General features: G+C 41.9%; 1 protein-coding gene across 1 annotated transcript in view; it reads right to left on the bottom strand.

Annotated features, from left to right (window-relative positions):
• Positions 1 to 14,963: 14,963 nt before the first annotated feature.
• Positions 14,964 to 19,583, bottom strand: part of SLC17A8 (solute carrier family 17 member 8) — a 38,439-nt gene continuing 33,819 nt past the window's right edge. Inside the window, exon 14 of the mRNA XM_075491648.1 lies at positions 14,964 to 14,990. The gene's annotated coding sequence lies outside the window, so the exon portion shown is untranslated. The remainder of the gene's footprint in view (positions 14,991 to 19,583) is intronic.

Raw genomic sequence — 19,583 nt, 5'->3', positions numbered from 1 at the left:
TTCTTGTGGCAAATAACATGTAAACACAGTCTCAAATCTAGCACAGAAACACAGTTTTGCAACAGAAAAACACTCCACGTATCTTGGGATGGGGGTTGGCAACCAGCCTGGTCACCCCAGTAGGCCCACATCTACTTCCAACTATTTTACTGCCTTGCCACCACATTTGCTGGGGAAGGTATCTGCTGCCCAAGAGGTGGGGCTGCCCACATGGCTGCAAACAGCTGTCAGGAATTGCAAGATAGTTTTCTCATGAACTGCCCTTGACAAACCCTTGGGAGGGGATTCCTCTTACACCCTGTTACAGGGGTTCTGCCATGGGAGAAGACAGCAGCGCCATCAGGACCCTTATAATGGTCAGTAAGAGAAACATCAAAATGAGGCATCTTCATAGGGCTCCTGAATGTTTCTCTGGATTTTCTTGCTGAAGACCAGAGGAGAGAGGCCATCTCCACCCTCTCCTCATGTGCAAGCCCTTCAATAGCTTTCTTACAGCCCACAGGCGTGCAACCCTTGCAGTTCCTTGCAGGATTAGCTCTCCCTACAGCCATACTTGAAGATTACATTCCATCACTACTAGTATTTCTCATGTTTCCTTCTCAGACCCTATATGAGGAGCTAGCACTGCAAGTGCTAACATGTTGGCTTTGGGATTGTGAATTTCTATATGTACATAGAGAGCCTAGAACTTATCTTCTTAGGGAATTTTGAATGTTACATCAGGATATTTTAAATACAGTCCCAAGAGGACATCCATTCCAAAGTATTTTGTCAGACTGTCAGTATATGGTCAGACTTTCAATGCATAGCTTTGTAAGTAATAGCTTGTAAGGTATATATCCTGCATCTGTCTAGTCTGTGCTGCAAACAAGGAGAAAGCAAGCAAGCTATATTTTTAAACTCTAATATAGTGTTTGTGTTTTTACAGTCTCTTTGAAATGTCTATAAACTTACTACTTGTTCCTTTGAGGCTCCTCCATTTTTTAATATGTCACTAGATAACATGACTCTAACCTCAAGATAGACTTCTTAGAATCTATTATTCTTTACATACACACAAAAAAACCTGGTGCCATTAATATTGCCTTGTTTATAGTAAGAAACTTGAGGATGTATTTGCCACAACCTCTCAGTATGTTAGGATGTTACAGATTTTGTAACTCTACCCCTCCTGCCACATTAATTTTGATCTGGATGGATTCAGTTCGAGTCAAATGTTCATGATGATTTTACAGTTCCCACCTTTTTTTTAATAGTTCATTTTCTTTAATATATTCAGCTGATGTAGACTATTTACTGGATTTCATAGAAGAAATTAATCCTATCTTCTGGGGATTTCTGCAAGGCACAAGACATGATCACCATTAAAAAGGCTGGAAATATATTTTCCATTAGATGTAGCATTGCTACTGTAAATTTGCCTGATCACCAAACTCTTCATTCAATACTGATTGACATTTTGCTTTGTTTTGCCCCTGAATCCAGCCTGCTGTGTGCCATCTATACTATATTAGATTTATCCCATTAATTTCACCAGTATTTAAAAGCAGCAGCTACTGATTTCCAGCTTTCAGACCTACACTAGGTACACAACAGAGCATTTAAGGACCACTTATTCCACACATTGTTCAGTTCTGGGAAATAGCATAAGTCACCATAAGTCGGTGTCGCAAGGCATCACAGACCCGGGGGTGGACGCTGTTTTCAAAGAGCCGGTTCCACAACACACCCCTGTCATTAGCCTCTTCTCAGCCTAATCCTCCTATAGTGTTGCTGCAGTTAAACAACTGTGGTCCCAGCTGGCTGCAACTCCCATGGAGCAACTCCAGACCCATTGCTCTGCCCAGTAGGATAGTCCCACCCAGCAGACTTACAGAGGCACCCAGATTGCTAGCAACACAGCCAGGTGACAAAGGGTGCCATCTGCAGCACCTGTGCACAGAAACTTTTGGTTCTGTATTCTTTCCAAAGTGTTCTTTCCAAAGATAGAGGCTGGTGACGTAAAGCTATGTCATCTCAGCTTCCAGAATCAGTTCATCTACGTGAACTGCGATCAGTAACCACTCTTAATTCAGATTTCTTTATCCACCAAAACCACATAATAGTGGAATGCTTCTTGATATTCGCAGGCACCTTTAGTATGAGTAAACATTCATAGGTATTTCTACCTCATGTTTCCTTCCTTACATGAAGTGCATCTTTTAGCTACTTCTATCAAGAAGAATCTGGAATATTTTAGCCAACTTGACTGATGCTCCATCCTGAGGTGTAACAGAAAAATGCATCAGATCAGGTAAAAGCTGAAATAAAGGCAATAGGTGCACAGGAAATCAATATTGCTTTCCAAAACAGGAGCCCCTCAAGAGAAGAGGCATGGAAAAAGTTAAAAAGGTTTTTTTCCCCAAGGAATTATTTTAGTTAACTTTTTAAAAAAAACTATTTACTCCACCACCTTTTAGATGATTTCATAGGTCAAAATTAGACAGCAAAGAAAAACAGAGATCAGTATGTATAAAGTAGAATCTATGCCCAATTGCTTGAGATTATTTTCATCAATTACATATTAAGAGCTCTGAATTACATATCATTTTATTACATGTATCCTTTAGCATACTTCAGAACAGTCAATCTATGCATGTTTACATATTTATGTTTAACTGAGAAAGTTGAGATATATTATTATATATGTGACTTGTTCTTTCACCATATGTATATGCATGCACGTTTATTCAGCTTTCTTATGGCATATATGTTCATGGGTGTATACAAATATATATGTATACACATATGCACGTGCGTGTGGGTGTAGGTTTCAGATTTATCATGGATTCTTATCAGCACACTACCTCTGACCCTACTATGGTCAATAATAAAGTTTCCCCTGGCTTCTGTGTAAGCAAAACCAAGCCTCTTAATGAAATAATTAAAGTTAAAATCAACTGGGCTCACTGAAAGACAAAAGCATCATAGCGTCATACTTTCAGGTAAAGTAAAGGTACGTTTGATCATCAGGAAATCTCCATGATAGTCTAATTGCATTTTACCTTCAGAGGAAGAATGATTGAATCTATTTCAATTACTCAGTAAAGGAAAATATCAAAGCACTGGCAAAATTTTTCACAAATATTAGTGAGGTACATGTCCCTCCTCCTGTCATGTAATATTGTCCTATTCTTTACACATCCGGCTGCCAATTGCTCAAAGAGAAATTTCAGTAACATCATTAATCTATGGCCCAATCCAAACACTGTTAACATCAATGGGAAGATTCCCATCTACTTCACAGCTTTTTGATCTGGCCTCATAGCCTTTTTGTAGAATATTTAATGCAGTGCCTCACTTATTTGAGAGGCTTTTTTATTTGCTTGCTTGTTTGTTTTAAATTGTATCAAAGAGACACGAAAGCATTAGGAAGACAGAGAAAGGACTGGTGTTACTGTGTTTGTTTGAAATTTACTGGTTAGATTTTTTTAATATGACATTTAAAATCAGAGGAGCAAAGAGACACAGGAAACAGAAAAAATACAGGATATTCTTACAGCTTATTCTGAAGGGAAAATACATATCTTTAAGTTAGTGACAAGTAGAACTGAAAACTCTACCAAAAGTCTCAATGGCATTTCTGTAGGTAAGCAAGTAAATTCAAAGAGTGGGGCCAGCTTCTGACTGTCCCTGGGATAACCTGCTCAACACCATTTCTCTGTGTCTTCCTTTCTCCAGCATCTTTTTCCTGTCTCACCTGATAAAACTGCAAACCCCCCTTTCTTAACTTGTTTTTGGACTCCCATCTAGCCTAGTGGGATCCCAATCTAGTTTGGGATCTCTAGGTTCTCTGTAACACAAGCAATAGCAATAAAAATAACAAAAGCCAAATGTGTCCCACCATGATTATAGTTTTCTGAAGATAAATGGCTAGCAGGAACACTCAGAATAAACTGACATTTTCTTAAAAACTGGCAATGGATTCAAACAGTAATTGCTTGAAATGTGAAACCCCCTTTTGCTTGTGCTAGTTACGTGAAATAAGTGCTAAAGTGCTGGATTTCGGAAGATGCACCTGGAATCTGTCATGAAAACATCAAACAAAGAAATTACATAAACCAAATTTAACTGTTCTGTTCTGGATTGTCCTCTGTTCTCCTATTAATCACATTTAAAACATTTTCTGTTCCTAAAAGGATAAAAAATTAACAAACCAGTACAATTTTAAAGCTGGTGCACATAATTAACGAGATAGTGTTATTGCAGGAAAGACTCAGTATCAAAGTTATACTTTCTTTTCAGTGACACACAGACACAGAAGCCAGCTTTCTAAAGACAAATTCCAACACTGTCATTATTTTTCACGACCTTAACATTTTTTCCCAAGGGGAATTCCTGCTGTTGTGCCAGTTTTATAGATGAAATTACTTCTCTTTATATTATTCTTCAATAAAATACGAGCTTAAAAAAATCCTTTTTTTTTCCTAGTAAAAAATCCATTACCATCCACTAAATAATTCAAGTGAGAAAATTGCTTTTATACTACACAACAGCAAGAGCTATCAGTTTAAGGAATTATTACTTACTGTTCTTTTCTGGAAGACTGCGGATGGCAGGATGTAAGACAGTTCTGTGCTCAGTTCAGTATCCTAACGATTCTCACACAGGAACATTTTTGTTTTGCTTTTTTTTTTTTAGGTTTAGCAGAAGCCTGTAGTGATAACACAATGAATCAAAGCTTGGGCTCATTGGCTCAGTGCCCTAATGGACAAGGATTACTCATTAACAATTCTTTCTTTGCGAAACTCTCCAAACACAGTCTGTATTAAAACATTGTGAGTCCCAGCTTGTCCATCAGCACAGAGACTTGAGATGCTCATTAATACTCTGGCTGGGTGCAGAGGGGAAGTTGGCTCAAAAAGTGGGGTGATAGTAACTTGTTGTTGATTGTAACGCTTTTCTTGCACGTGTACTTTTTTATGACACTCGCAGCCTCCTTGTCTTTCCCACCCAAGGAGCCCAGATGTTGTTCCAAGACATATACTTGACTTCTAAGTATTTCTGTTATTCTTTACACTTTTTAGGGGAACTGAGCATTACACTGAGTACTGAAGAAGCAGAATGGGCTATAAATTACAGCATCACAGGGATTTGGGGACATTAAAATTCGGTTCCTGGATCTGCTACACTCTCTAACAAATGGCATCATTTTGATCTGGGCTCATCCCATAAAGCTTTAGGCATGAAACTGAGACCTTTAACTTTAAACCTAGTAGACTCATGCACCTTTTGTGCACAAGGGGAAGAAATTGGTACCTATAGATGGTGAATCATGTCCTGGGTGGGCTGCACTGCATCCGAAAATGCTGATCTCTTGCCAGTGACAGAAAGGGGACCTTGAGCAACTACATCCCCACTTACCCAACAGGGGAATTTAAAGTAAGGTGGAAGGAATCCAGGCTGTTCTGTTTCAACATCCCACCTACACAGCGAGGGTAATAATTCTGTTTTGCATTGCTAAACATATCCAGTGGGGATGAGTTGATCTGACAGTGGTATTGAGGCAAATTTCAGCCAGAGGGGACAGCTGGCAGCATCACCCATGGTAAGCAAGTTCATGTCTGCCACATGGTATATGCTGCTCTCTGTCCTTCTCTACATATTTGCACTGTCTGATCAAGAGTGAATACACAGAGACACAAGCTGTACCTCCTACTCCAGAAGAGAGGCACTGGGCAGCAAGCACAGTCCTCTCTAGGAGAAAGGTGACAGCTGCTGGCCCTGAAGTTACCAAGAGTAAAATTTCCTCACTTTCCCCCAGTTTAAGAGAAAAGAATAATTTTAAGAGGTATATTCATCCTCAAGCTTATATCAAGGAAACTGAAACTCTCTATCCTTTTCTTTAAAAACGTAATTAATAAAGGGTCTTTCTCATGTGTTCTGTCCCTTGCAAATTCACCTGGTAGCCAGCCAAACACACGTGGTATGACAGGTTTCTGAAGAGATCAATAGGGGAATGATGCCATAAGGCTGTCACTGGACACAAGCACTCACAAGGGGGTACTGTTTTCAGGGATTTGTGCCTACAGTTCATTCCAGCAGGCACTGGCCATACGATTAAGTACATTTAAGACTAAGGTTCTCTTAGTCCTCATTTCTGACTCTCTGAAAGCCATCACTACTGAAAACAATGAGATTTCTGTTTTACAAATTCATGTTTAGCAAAATTGACAAAGCACTTTCAAATAAGAGAATTCTTCCAAAACAACCCTACCCACAGGAGGCAGATGGTGTCCACAACTCCAAACATGCCAACATCCCATCTGACACTTTCCAGTAAATGTCCACTCCAGTGGTGCCGAGGAAACACATGCCAAAAACCCCCTCTCTCTTTGGTCTGAGGCCAGTGACGGGATTTGACCCTTACCAGGTGAAGAAGCAGAGGCTGAGCCAAGAAGTCCAACAAATGTCATATTATGTCTCATGGAGCTTTCCATCTCTCAGCTAGTTCTGAAGACCTTAAATCTCTTTTTCAGCTTCTAGCCTCCTGCAGCATTGGTCCTAGATAGTTGGTGGCATAGAGCAATTGCTATTTAGAAGTCCCTAGAGACCAACCTTCAATAAAGGTTCCTCCCAAAAAAGCATTTTCCTCTGTGTGGATGCTATTTGTCAGACAGCGAAGAGCTCACCACAAAGGAAACCAAATTTAATACCCCTATTCACTAACGAATTTGTTGCATTAAAACATTTTTCCTTTCCTTACAATAATAAAGAGGCAAGTGGCAATGTGGTGCTTTGTCCACTAATCAATACTTTCAAGACATTATTAGAAAAAGCAAAGAAAGAATCCACATGATCAAAAGAGGAGATGTTGCCTGTAGCAACGACATGTGGTGTTACTAGTTCAAGCCAGGTGTTCATATTTTATTGTGGCTGATGTGCAAATGAAAATTGAACAGAAAGGAATTAGAGCAAATAAAAAATGTCTTCTGTAGTGTTACGAGAGACTACCTACACAGCATCAAGGGAGGCAAGAAGGGAAAAGATTCAAATCCCGTTACTCAGAATATCTTTTTTAAGATAGCATTGCATGTTATAATTTTTAAAATTTCAGAAAATTAAATGACATCCTAAAACTTCTCTAGACAATACTAGCATTACTTCTGTAACTGACATGTTATAAATACATGTTCAGCTACAAAAATGGGGATATATATAAAACATCCAGGGCTAAAAATGTGTCTGCCTAGAAAATACCACTTCATAAACTTCACACTCCATGAAAGAATTGGAGGTTTTGTTGTAGCCATGGTTTGCTCCTCCTCCTGCTACTCTGCCTTTTCTCCACTGAAATAATTGCCATCCCACACTTGCACTGACAAGGTAGCTCTATGGCCTCAGCCATAGAAAGGCAAGACAAATCCTGGCAACAAAGCAGTTGGTCATCAAAAGTGTGGATGGGAAAAATCTAGCACAGAAGGAGATGGGGGAAAGGAAGAAAAGGTAGCTTGGGCATTCATTTTCAACATTTCCTTTTCTTCACACTCCTATGAATGCATCACCACACATTAAAAAAACATGAAAATAATACACCCACAAATGATCAGTACCTTCTTCTTTTTGCATAGAAAATCTTGTCAACAGCTGTACAACTTTCTGCCTACTTACAGCCAGTTGCTTGGAGCTCCAGCAGCATTTTGTACAGATGACAGCCAGTCACAACTAGTGAGAGACCTTGGGTCTGTATTTGTTTGATAGACCAAGGGACACGTGCCTTGACTGGGGTCTGCTTGTGCTCAAGAACCTCTTTCCCCCGGGCTGATAGCTCTCAGCATGAATGATACTGCAGACACCTGAGGGCTCATCTGAACCAGACTGCCTCAGCACAAACCATTGGTTACAGCTCAGAAAGTGTTTCTGACTTGATTATAAACAGTTGCTGCTAAACAGCAGAGTCACCTGCAGCTTTTCTTCCATCCCTGCAGCACCCCTCATTTATTATTGCTACACAGAGGACACACACCATCTACACCACTTTAGGTCATGGTCTGTCTCCTTAGACCAGCCGTTTCTTACTCTTAGGCACTCTCAGAAATATCACTATTGACCACTCTAAAGAATAAAGGAAGCTTTTCATTTCTTGAAGGATGGCCAAAATTATCACCAGCTTACAATAAATTTTATCATATCAAGATAATTAAGTAATCTTAATAGATAAGGCTGCTTCTGTGCAGGCTAAAAAAATAGGAAAGAAATGGGGTGCAAAGTTTCAGTGAGTTAACTCTAGTAGCTGTTCATCTTTTTTTTTTCCTCTTGCATTTCAAAAGCAGAGGAATAACTCTTCTTTTAAGATTAGTTTTGCTTATTGAATAAGTCTTTCATTAATCAGATCCTCTTCATTATAAGTTGCTGTCTGATAATTCAGTTTCTGAACAGGGCAAAATTTGTTCAACAATCCTATGTTGTGCCCTGATGAAATCCAATATTCTGTCTTTATCACTCACATATTTAAAGTGGAGTGTCATGAAGGGTAAAATGACCACGGAACAATCTGTCCTAAGAGGAGGAATTCCTCCCTGATGGCAGGCAGTTAATAGTTAGCCAACATGCTCTAGGAGGAGCATATACGTTATTAACAAGATACCGTCTTACAGCTGCCGGGATGCAAGAGGGGAGCTGAGCATATGTGGCATCAGCTACAGTGTCAGATACTAAACTTCAGTATGGGGAACTTGGTCTACCTCCCTCTAGCTGACTTCAACTGAAATTCAGAATATGTTTTTCTATAAATAAGTTCTCATTACTCCACATTAGATTATCTCTCATTATTTTAAATTTTAATTAAGGTACTGATATGACATGCTCTTTTTTTTTTTCCCCCTCTCCTGCTAGGGGTTACAAGTTTAAAAGTTCCTAGAGGAATCACAGCTTTAAGTTAAATATGTTAGTACAGTATTAGCTGATAAGAAGTTGTCCTAGAGGCCTCGGAGTAAATATATACTTTATTCTTTCAATTTTTTCTTCTTGACATTTTGATGTTATACAGTACGATAGTGATTGAGTTCAATAAGGGTTAGCCTTCATTTATGTAAATATTTGGAGAGATAAAAATATTATGAAATGTTGATCTATTCCAGTAAATGAATGCACTATCCTTTCATTAATAAGTAGTTCTTTTAAACTAAATGTCAAAGGTGATGAGTGAAGTATTATTTAAAAATAAATATTGGGATATTTTTAGATGGGCTTTTGAATTGCTAAAATATTCACACTAAGTAAATTAATTCTGCAAACTTTTAAACCTCTGCTTGTTTCTCATACTGTGTCTAGTGTCAAGGAAAAAGAAAGAAAGATGTTTAAAAGGACTAGTTCAGTAGCTAACAAGAAACCATTTCTTTCAGGTTGGGAGAGGAAATGTAGCGTAGACATCATATGAATGGACAGCCTAAGCCATTGGAGGTGCAGGAGGAGCCTCTGCTAATGCTATTTGGCAAGCCAGAGTCACTGTTAGCCTTTTAAACCCTCAGTTCTCTACTTTATTGTTCTAGAGGAGGCTCTACTGTGCTCTGAAGCATTGCAGGCAGATGACTGCTCTCATTGCTTATTGAGAGGGAGGGCTGCAGAGTAGGCAAGTACCCAGAGCAAAGCCCAGGGGAACTGCCCCATCCTACCCCAAAGAGATCCGTGACCACCCAGCAGACATCACACATGCAGCAGCTGATGGAAAGCTCATTACACCTGCCTATACATCCAGGAGGGGGGGAACATCAGGTTTGGCTATGAGGAATCATGCAGGACTCAGTTTGGAAGAAGCTGCCTTCTTCCTTCTGCAAGGAAGACACTTGTACGTCAGGGAGGAATAGGAGCAGGGCTGCTCCATGAGGAGGATAAGCGAGGAGCTGAGGATGGCCCCACTGACAGGGCACAGTCCCACAGTACCTAAGTGGGGCCAGGGTGCTAATAGGAACAGGCCCAGAGGAGGCCAGGTGGTGAATCAGGACCAGGGGCCATGCAGGGACCAGCCAAGAGCAGCAGGGAGAGATAGGGCCAGATGCAGGACTGGAGACACACTACCTGCAGCATCAGCCTGAGGTCCACCCAGGAGGCAGAGCAGAGGCAGGACTGGAGATAATGCAGGCTACAGCTTACATTTGCGGTCCACCTGGCAAAAATCCACCGGTGAGCCAGGACATGAAAAAGCAGCACCAAGCACACCTCCAGCTTATCACATGCTGGGACTAGAGGCCCAGGCTTGAGCTTAAATAGCATCCTGAGCCAACGGGCAGGGCGTGTGAGAGGCCCCTGGTGAGGCTGATCAGGGCTGTTAAAGCCTATTAGTGTCCTCAGGACCCTGACACAGAGTAGCTCTCAAAGCTTTTGTTGGCTCTTCCTTGTTCCCTATCGGAATTTGGACAAATGGTCACTTAACACAGTTATGGTCGCTTGTGGCAGGCAAGAGGAGCAGCAGTAGGACTAGACCCTTCATGTCCAACTTGCACTGGAAAGACTGAGATATTAAAAAGTCAATGCCACAAGTTCAGCTGAAGAGTACTCATGACTCCACCCAGCTAAGGAAAAATGAAAGGGGCTGGAAATTAGATAACATTGGGTCCTGGACATAGCTGAGATATTGCCTAACTCAGAAAAGTGAGAAAGTATATTATCTTTCAGTTGCTTCCACCTTAATTCCAACAAAGTCAGCCATGACTCTTTTGGTGGAGCCCTTCCCACCTCATTGTGGAAGATGTTGGTGGGATAACTGGTGCACAGCTCCTAGGCACGTTACAACAAAGAGCTCTGAAATGGCCACGGCTCTCCTAGGGCAATTGTATCCTTAGCCATGGAGGTTCAAAAAAAGCACGAGGTACTTACTGCCATAATTAGGAGTAACAAGCAAGTGAGCAGGTAGTGCCCGTGTAGTGGGGGTTAATAAACACGGGGGTGAAATGGAAGAGAGTGAGGGAGACCGCAGACAACTGGGCAGAGGATCCTTATTTCATGTTCTAGGGCCTAGGTCAGTCAGATCATCCTCTTGGTTTCCACCTAGAAAACAGTTGGTACTGAGGAGAAAGAGATCTGAAGGCCAAAGAAAAGTGGGGTGGTTGAAGAGGAAGTTAAGGGGATGTTAAACAATAGCTCTTGGGAGAATTAAAGGATTTAGTTTATTTTCCTTTCTTTCCTAATCTTCAGTTTACATCATTGCATTCTGAAAACAAATTACTTCCCTTTTTGGAACAGAGAAATTAAATGCAGTGTAAAGTTTATTAAATTTAAATAACACAAATCAGGAAATGCAGAGGTTACTTATCTCATAGAAGTATTAACTTGGGCTCACTCTGAAGAAGAGCTTCATTTATCAAAACCTAATCTGAATACCCTCTTTGTCCAAAATTGGGTCATATCCCAAAATAAGAATAATTTACATTAGCAGATCTCTCATTTATCTCAAATCTCACTTGGCAGATACATTTCATGTCCCCATCTCATCCCACAACAGAAAAGGTATAACAAAAACAGGTTATCTAGAAAATAGTGATAGAGTAGATTACATGCATGGGAAATTTGTCTAGTTCTGTTTCTTGTCTTTAGTGACACCTCCTACCAAACCTTCACAAGGAAGGGAGTCTTACAAATTTGTGAATTTTAGGCTTTAACTGCTTCTCTAAATAGGTGTGTAGGATAAGACAATTTATGTGAAAAAGGGCAAAAATCAGTTCAAAGCATGGCAGTTCACCTACCCAGCAGCATAAGCCATTGTTCCTCCCTCTGCACTGGCTCCTCACAAATATGGAGCCAAATTAGAGGTTTCTATTCTTTCCCTCAAGGATTCCGCAAAATTGCATCAAGCTAGTGGGGGACTGTGGCTATAACTCATTGAATTTACAAGGCTTCCCCCAAAACTGATGTTTCCCCTGAGCAACGGAGTTGCCCACCCAGAGGAAGAGCCATGCTCATACAGGAGACAGCCCTTTCTCAGCTGTTAACCCATGGTGAAATAAGTTCTCAAGAGCCTGTGGGACCGGTCCCTATGTTTCACCAGCCCATTTTAGCCATATTTGCATTTCTTGGACATAGAAACTGATTACCACTATGGCAAATGAGGAAAGGAAGGTGTTACTGTTACAGAAATATTGGCTTCTTCAGAGCAAAGGCTGGACTGAGCAGCTGGCCCGGGTGTTAACTCTTTTGTCTGGCAGGAACTAGCAGAGAAGAGGACTCCAGCAGGAATCAGGAGCCCTCCTACCAACCGCTTTGATGTACAGAACTACATAGCAAAAACATCTCCAGCCCATGTGAACCAGCCCCCATATAATGTGGAGAATGAAGTTCCAGTTTCTGATCTCTTAAATTTGAGTGAAAAATTAAAACAAGGCAGCACCGGTGATTGATACCTAGAGAGCTGCTGTTCTGGTTATCATGTGAACTACAGCTGAGTCTTAGCTGCAGCAAACTTACACATGAAATTTTTTTTGGCTGAAACATATGTGTGTGTCTATGTGTAAGTGTTGCTATTTCTACTCAAAGGAAACAGAAACTGTACATGTGATTAACAAAGAAATTCATGTCACTGACAACTGAGGGGCAGAAATCATGCCCTATTCTTTTGCCAGTAGTCTTTCCCCTGTAAAATCTGATTATGATAAACACAGCAGTGGAAATTGATGGGAGCATCAAAGGTACCAAATACTGGAGTAATAGTATGATCATTAGATACAACTGATGCTGTTCTAATGCTATTAAACTGATGACTTCCCACATGTAATGCATGCTGCCAGAAAGTCATCCTCATGTAAACACAACAAAAGGGATTCCTTCCTGTATGCATGGAAATTACCCAGATACTGACAGATGATTCTGTATTTCAGATTGTGTCTCATTAATGTGCAGCCAATAAACATACATCCTGCCAAATAAAAGATTGATAGAGGGAAAAAATGCATGTAGCAACATTAGTTTTTAAAAACAGAAAATATTTTTCTCCTGGATATGTGATATCAACCTGGAAATGTACGTAAACCCTGGAACTGCACTTTTTTTTCTGCACATCCAATTCATTCCAGAGAGGGCCAAAGGAAGGGTATACCTAGCTCTTACCGCTTTCAATTTAGTCCAAGAAAGATAAGTCAAAATTAGAAAATGTGAGGGAACCACTATTTTCCCAGTGACAGACCTGCTATTCAAGTAGGTGATGAACTGTAACCTTGAACTATGCAAGACCTCAGTGTCACTGCTATAGCATGATAACCTCTACATTTAAAAATGTTTGCTTGGAGAAACATCAGTTCTTAAATTTTTTAGGAAAATTTGTCAAAGCATAACCCAGTCATGTTGTAAAGTTTATCTAAAAAATAGATTTACCAAACATACACGTCTCCTCTGATATTAAAGATTATAAAAAAATAAATTGCCTGAGAAAGAGGATAATTAATAAATATCAGAGACTGTAAATAAGCAATAGAACAGAAAAATATAGCTGAAGCTGAAAAATCTTAGTACTTCAACTTACTTACAACTCAGAGAACTATATTTTTTATACTTCATACTTTCTAAATCTCTTTTAAACCTAGCATAGTTGATACTCATTTTATCAGTTTAATCATTGACTTATTGCTTAACCTGTCTTGTTACTTAGGTCTTTAAAAGTCAACAGATAATAATATGAAATAAATAAAACCTTTGTCACTCATTCCTACATCAAGTTTTACGTAACTCTCCTAAATATGAGTTGCAACAGAAACCTTTGAACGGCATGCCAGTAAAATGGACTGTAGTGCAAAGAAGCTGATAAAGTCTTGTTTGTAATATTGTCAATTTATTCCAGGAATTTAACTGTAATTAACCAGATACTTTAGGCTTCTTTAATGTAATAAATCTTTGTTCTGTAAATATACAGCTCCTCATTTCTTCAAGTGGAAAAGCTTGATCTATAATGGCCCAGATACAGTTCTTCTCATTTTTTGAGATTGCCAGTAAAAATGGGCAGAGACATGATGATTTCTGTAATAGGAATGTCAGCCAGCAGGTGCTAAAATGAAATGAGACCTTGACTGACTTTACACCTGACCTTGGATTACTTCAAGGCAATAACTGAGATGTGAAAAAGCACTGGTTTCCTGTACCCACTCTTGATCCCTCCACTTAATATCACAATTTAACAGCATTTTAGCAATCTACTTTTTAGTCCAGAGTTTTAGAAATTAATTAAAAATTTGAGGTGCTCCATTTTTTGCCTTTAGATGGTGGATACTTCCTGACTCCCTGCTGAAAAATTAGCTGCTCCCTAATCCAGCATGGAGGGGGGAATAAAAGGAATTAGAGGTCTGTGTGCAATTGCAGGGCTCTGATCTCATTGGGGTCATGGAGACATAGTGATATAGCTCATATTACTGGAGTGCTGCCTTGGATGGATATAGGCTCTTTAGGAAGGACAGACCAGGTCAGCAAGCAGATGGAATTGCCCTGTAGACAAGAGCAGCAGGCATGCATGGAGCTCTGCCTTGGGATGGAGGTTGAGCCGGCTGAGAGCTTAGAGGTAGACCAATGAGGGCAATGTTCTGGTGGTTGTCTCTTACAGACTGTCTGAAGGGGAAGAAGTAGACGAGACCTTCTTTGGACAACTGGAAGAAGTCTCATGTGTGCAGCCCGTGGTCCTCATGAGGGACTTAACCACCCCAATATCCGCTGGAGGGACAACACAGCAGGGACAAGCAATGCAGGTAGTTTCTGAAGTGCATTGTTGATAACTGATAACTGATTATAACTGATAACAAGTGATTGAGGAGCTGAAGAGAGGGCATGCTCTGCTGGACCTGATTCTTTAAAACAAGGAAGAATTGCTTGGGAGCATGAAGGTCATGGGCAGCTTTGGCTGCAGTGACAATGGGATAGTGAAGTTTAAGATCTGAAGAGGCAGAAACAAGACAAAAAGCAGGATCATAACCCTGCACCAGGAAAGCATACTTTGGCCTGTTGAGGACTTGCTTGGAAGAATCTCATGGAAAATGGACCTGGAGAGAAAAGAAGTCCAGAAGAGCTGGTTAGCATTCAAAAATCACCTCCTTTAAGATAAAGAACAGTCCATCCTGAAAAGTAGGAAGTCAAGCAAAGGTGTCAGGAGGCCTGCATGGATCAACAAGGAGCTCCTAACTAAAATCAAACGTAGAAAAGAAGCATACAGGTGGTGGAAGCAGTGTCAGGTGACCCAGGAGGAATAAAGAGCATGCAAAGCATGCAGAGATGGTGTTAATAAAGCCAAAGCCCACCTGACATTGCATCTGGTGAGAGATGTGAAGGGTAACAAGGAAGGCTTCTACAGGTGTATCAACAACAAAAGGAAAACTAGGGAAAATTTGGACTTGCTGCTGAATTGGGCAGGGGACTGGGTGAGAATGCCAAGGTGTTCGATGCCTTCTTTGCCTCAGTCTTCACTGGTAACACCAGCCTCTGGGAATCCCAGGTCCCTGAGACCAGCGTGAAAGTCCAGAGCAAGAAAGACTTACGCCCCATGAAGGAGAATCAACTTAGAGAATATCTAAATAGATTGGACATGCACAGGTCCATGGGTCCTGATAGTACATATCAAGAGTGCTGAGGGAGCTCCTGATGTCACTGTGTGGCCACTTTCAACTGTCTTTGAAGGGTCATAGCACTTGGGAAAGGTTCCTACCAACTGGAAAAAAAGCAAACATCACTCTTATCTTGAAGAAGGAGGCAATGAACCTGATAGCCTTCTATGAGAAGACTGGCTCAGTGAACAAGGGGAGAGTTTGACTTTTCAAGGCTTTCAGCACTGTCTCCCATAACAACATCATTGACAAAATGAAGTATACACTAGATAAGTACACAGTGAGGTGGATTTAAAACTGACTAAACTGTTATCTCAAAGGTTTGGGATCAGCAGCATGAAGCCCATCTGGAGGTAGTAATCTGTGGTATATCCTAGGGGTCAACACTGGGACCAATATATTTTTCTCAATAACCTGCATGATCGGACAGAGTGCCCCCTCAACAGCTTTGCAGATGATACAAAACTAGAAGGAGTGGTTGATACACCAGATGGTTGTGCTGCCATACAGAGGGGCCTTGACAGGTTGGAGAAATGGCCCAGCAGGAATTTCATGAACTTCAACAAAGGGAAATTCAAATCCTGCACCTGAGGAGGAATAACCCCGTGCACCAGCAGACACTGGGGGCGGGCAGGCTGGGAAGCAGCTTATCAGAGAAGACCCTGGGCATCCTGGTGGACAACAAGTTGAACATGAGCTAGCAACGTGCCTTCGTGGTAAAAAAGGCCAACAGCCCCTTGGGCTGTATTAGGAAGAGCATTGCCAACAGGTCAAGGGAGGTGATCCCTCCCCCTTGTGAGCTTTGGTGAAGCCCATCTGGACTGCTGGGTCCAGTTCTGGGCTCCCCAGTGCAAGTAGGACATGGACTTACTGGAGCGAGTCCAGTGAAGAGCCATGAAGATGTTTAAGGGGTTGAAGCATCTGACATGTGAGGAGAGGCTGAGAGAGCTGGGACTGTTCAGCCTGGAGAAGGCACAAAGGGGCTCTCATCAATGTATATGAATAACTGATGTGGTGAAGTAAAGATGGAGCCAGACTCTCTCAGTGATATCCAGTGACAGGGCAAGAGGCAGCAGGCATTAACTGAAATACCGGAAAAAACACTTAAACATACGAAAACATTTTTTCACTGTGAGAGTGGTGAAACACTGGACCAGGTTGCCCAGAGAGGTTGTGGAGTCTCCACATTTGGAGATATTCAAAACCCAGCTGGACACAGTCCTGGGCAACTGGCTCTAGCTGACCTTGCTTTGAGTGGGAGGGGTTGGACTAGTTGATCTCCAGAGGTTCCTTCCAACCTCAACTATTCTGTGATGCTGTAAGAAGTGATGTGTTGTGGAGTAACCAAATTCACCTGGGCACCTTTCACTAAGGCACTAGCTACAGAAATCCAGCTCCCCAAAGAAAATGTAGCATCATGAAATAAATTAAAATGTTAAGCCTACTCGCACTTTGGGGGGCACACCAGGTGCGGAAACTCAATCTCTGCACAAGTTTGACAGATTTCAGTTGCTCATCCTCAGCTATTTCATAATTTCTTGGGGGAAGCACTAATGAAAATATTACTGAAGGAAAAGCTATGCTCCCTAGAAGGATTTGTACCAACCCTTCCTGATGAGGAAATCTGTGTGTGTGGTGTGTTGGGTTGGAGGGTTTGCTGACCTTCAGCTGTTGCAGTAATTTCATGGCTCAAGGAAACATCCTGTGATTTTTTTTCAAACTAACATGTGCCTGTGTCCTCTAAAACCAATGCCAACCATTGACACAAGTCAGAGAACAACCTGTTAGCAAATTTCTCTTACGTGCCTTTTTGAACAGGCAGATTCTTTTGTTAAACTTTGGGGAAGTCTTTCCCAATAATTGGCACGAGTCAGCACTACATCTTCTCTGAAAGACATAAAATTGCCTAAGGACAACTGCTAGGTAATCCTCCTGTCTGAGCCACGGCATGAGAGAGCCAGCAGGTCAGCGGGCTTTGGGCCTGCCCTCACCCTTGCCTGATGCATGCTGCCATTTGTGGGATCCCTGCAGTGTTAAGGAGAAGAGCCACCAGAGCTGAAGTCATTCAAGCTCCTGCATAGCAGGGATAAAAATATGTCCTCCAGCTCCACGTGTGGAGGGGACTAAGTGCAGAGGGATGCACGGGCCAAAGGTACAGCTCGAGAGCGCTGAAGGACGGATGGACTGGGAGCACTGGGAAGAATGGGCGCCCGGCTCTGGATGCAGTTTAGGAGACAGAGGGGATTAGCTGTGGGCTGCTCCTTGTCATAAGCAAATACGACAGCAGAGGGTGCCAGTCAGTCAACGGGGCATTTTAAGCTCCTCACAGCTTTTAATGAAATTGGGCTAGAAGTGGTTGTTTGGAAATAGTGAAAAGGTGGATGTGGGATGGAGAAAACGACTTAGAAACACCGGCTGCCTCTCATGCTCTGGCAGTTCCTGTAAGCGCAGCAGCCAGCAACGGCCGGGGACAGAGATCCTGACTGTAGTTTCCCTCCCAGCTTTGTCAGCGACTTTGCCCTCCAGCTCTGTCCAGGCGTGACGTTTCCCCTTGTGCTCTGGCAGAGCGGAGGGTGCGGAGCAGGCCAGCGTGGCCTTGACCTTCGGCCAGCCAGGGTAACACCTCAGCCACCTGCCACGGCCCCGCTGCTGCGGCTGCTGCTGTGAGCAGGAACCTCGGCCTAAAATGTCCCTCTTTCTGGCAAAAAAAAAAAAAAAATCGGGAATTTGCTAAAAAACAAACCCTTGCTATTATTGACTCTGTGTTGACCTGGGGTCTCATGTACCATTCCGTGAGTTAGCAAGGGTCAACCAGGAGAAGCCACGTGTGAAAACAAGAAAATAAAGAGTAAAGATAAGGTCCAGTGCAACTGTAGCTCTTTTCTGTACTATGCCCAAAGCGCTGTAACAGGTAAACCTGCAGCCAGTACAGAGCAATGGGAAATGGGAGTGAACAGTACAGGACAGAGGATATTGCATTGCCCTGCCGAGGTAAAACCTACCTGCTGGGGTTACTCCAGCTGCCTCTGCCCGCCCCATACACCAGCGTAATTCCACAGGAGTAACATTACACCCATTCAGGTTGATTGTCCTTCACTTGTTTTTGTCCGTAACGTTATTGTCTTTCACGTCCAAATTCAAGGTGCACATTAGTACTATGATTTTTCCCTTGCCCACCATGGATCAGCAGGGACCCATAAGCTGCTTCCATCCCCCTGCAGATTTCTATCTACCAGCACAAACTACAGAACTGATCCCTGTCAGGAAATAGACTGGGTCTCTCAGGACATACAGACATCTTTCTTTTGATTACATGCGTGGGGAGGGGGCAGGGAACAAGCAGATGGGCTCAAAGTCCCCTCCCTAAAACAAGAGCGAGTCCCATTCCCCTTGTCTTAAACATGGCATCAGTAAGTTTCTCTGACTTGTCCTTTGCTGTTCCTATGCCCAGCAGAGAGAAAGCACCTGGCATGGTGCTTCTGGTGATGACTGCCAGCTCCTGAGAGCAGAACTATCTTTGTTGTGTACCTTAAATATTTCCTGGTTTACAAAAGTTGTTGTCTTCCTGAGGTTGGTGCTCCAAAGATTCGTGGGACGCCTCTGGGCAACTACAGCTCTGAGACAACAGAGATTTATTTTTCATGAGTTCTGGTGTTTTCCTAACACGTATTTAACAAAACAGCCATGACCTCCTCAAAGGAGCTCTGAATTTCTTGTGCAGGTAGAACTAAGCCTAAAACAAGGAGCCAAGAGGATGCCAAAAGTTTGTACGGCAAGTCTGAGCACTGACTTTATTGAGCAGATAAATGCAGTTACACATAAACAAATGTAGTCTGTTGGCTGCTGCAGATATCCAATACACTAATTAAATGAGGGGGAAAACAATTTAAATGGGTCAAGCTTTTATTACATTGGAGATTTTTAAAAATCCAAATGGTATGCTCTTGGGGAAAAATGTGTTGGCTCTTACGCTATTTTAAAGATAGTTCAGCACGAAGGAGTGCAATCTTACTACATTTCTCACATAAATTTCTT

Source organism: Mycteria americana, chromosome 1, assembly GCF_035582795.1.
Source record: "Mycteria americana isolate JAX WOST 10 ecotype Jacksonville Zoo and Gardens chromosome 1, USCA_MyAme_1.0, whole genome shotgun sequence".
Classification (NCBI taxonomy): domain Eukaryota; kingdom Metazoa; phylum Chordata; class Aves; order Ciconiiformes; family Ciconiidae; genus Mycteria; species Mycteria americana.
The sequence above is the reverse complement of the archived record's forward strand: the minus strand, read 5'-3'. Positions and strand labels throughout refer to the sequence as shown.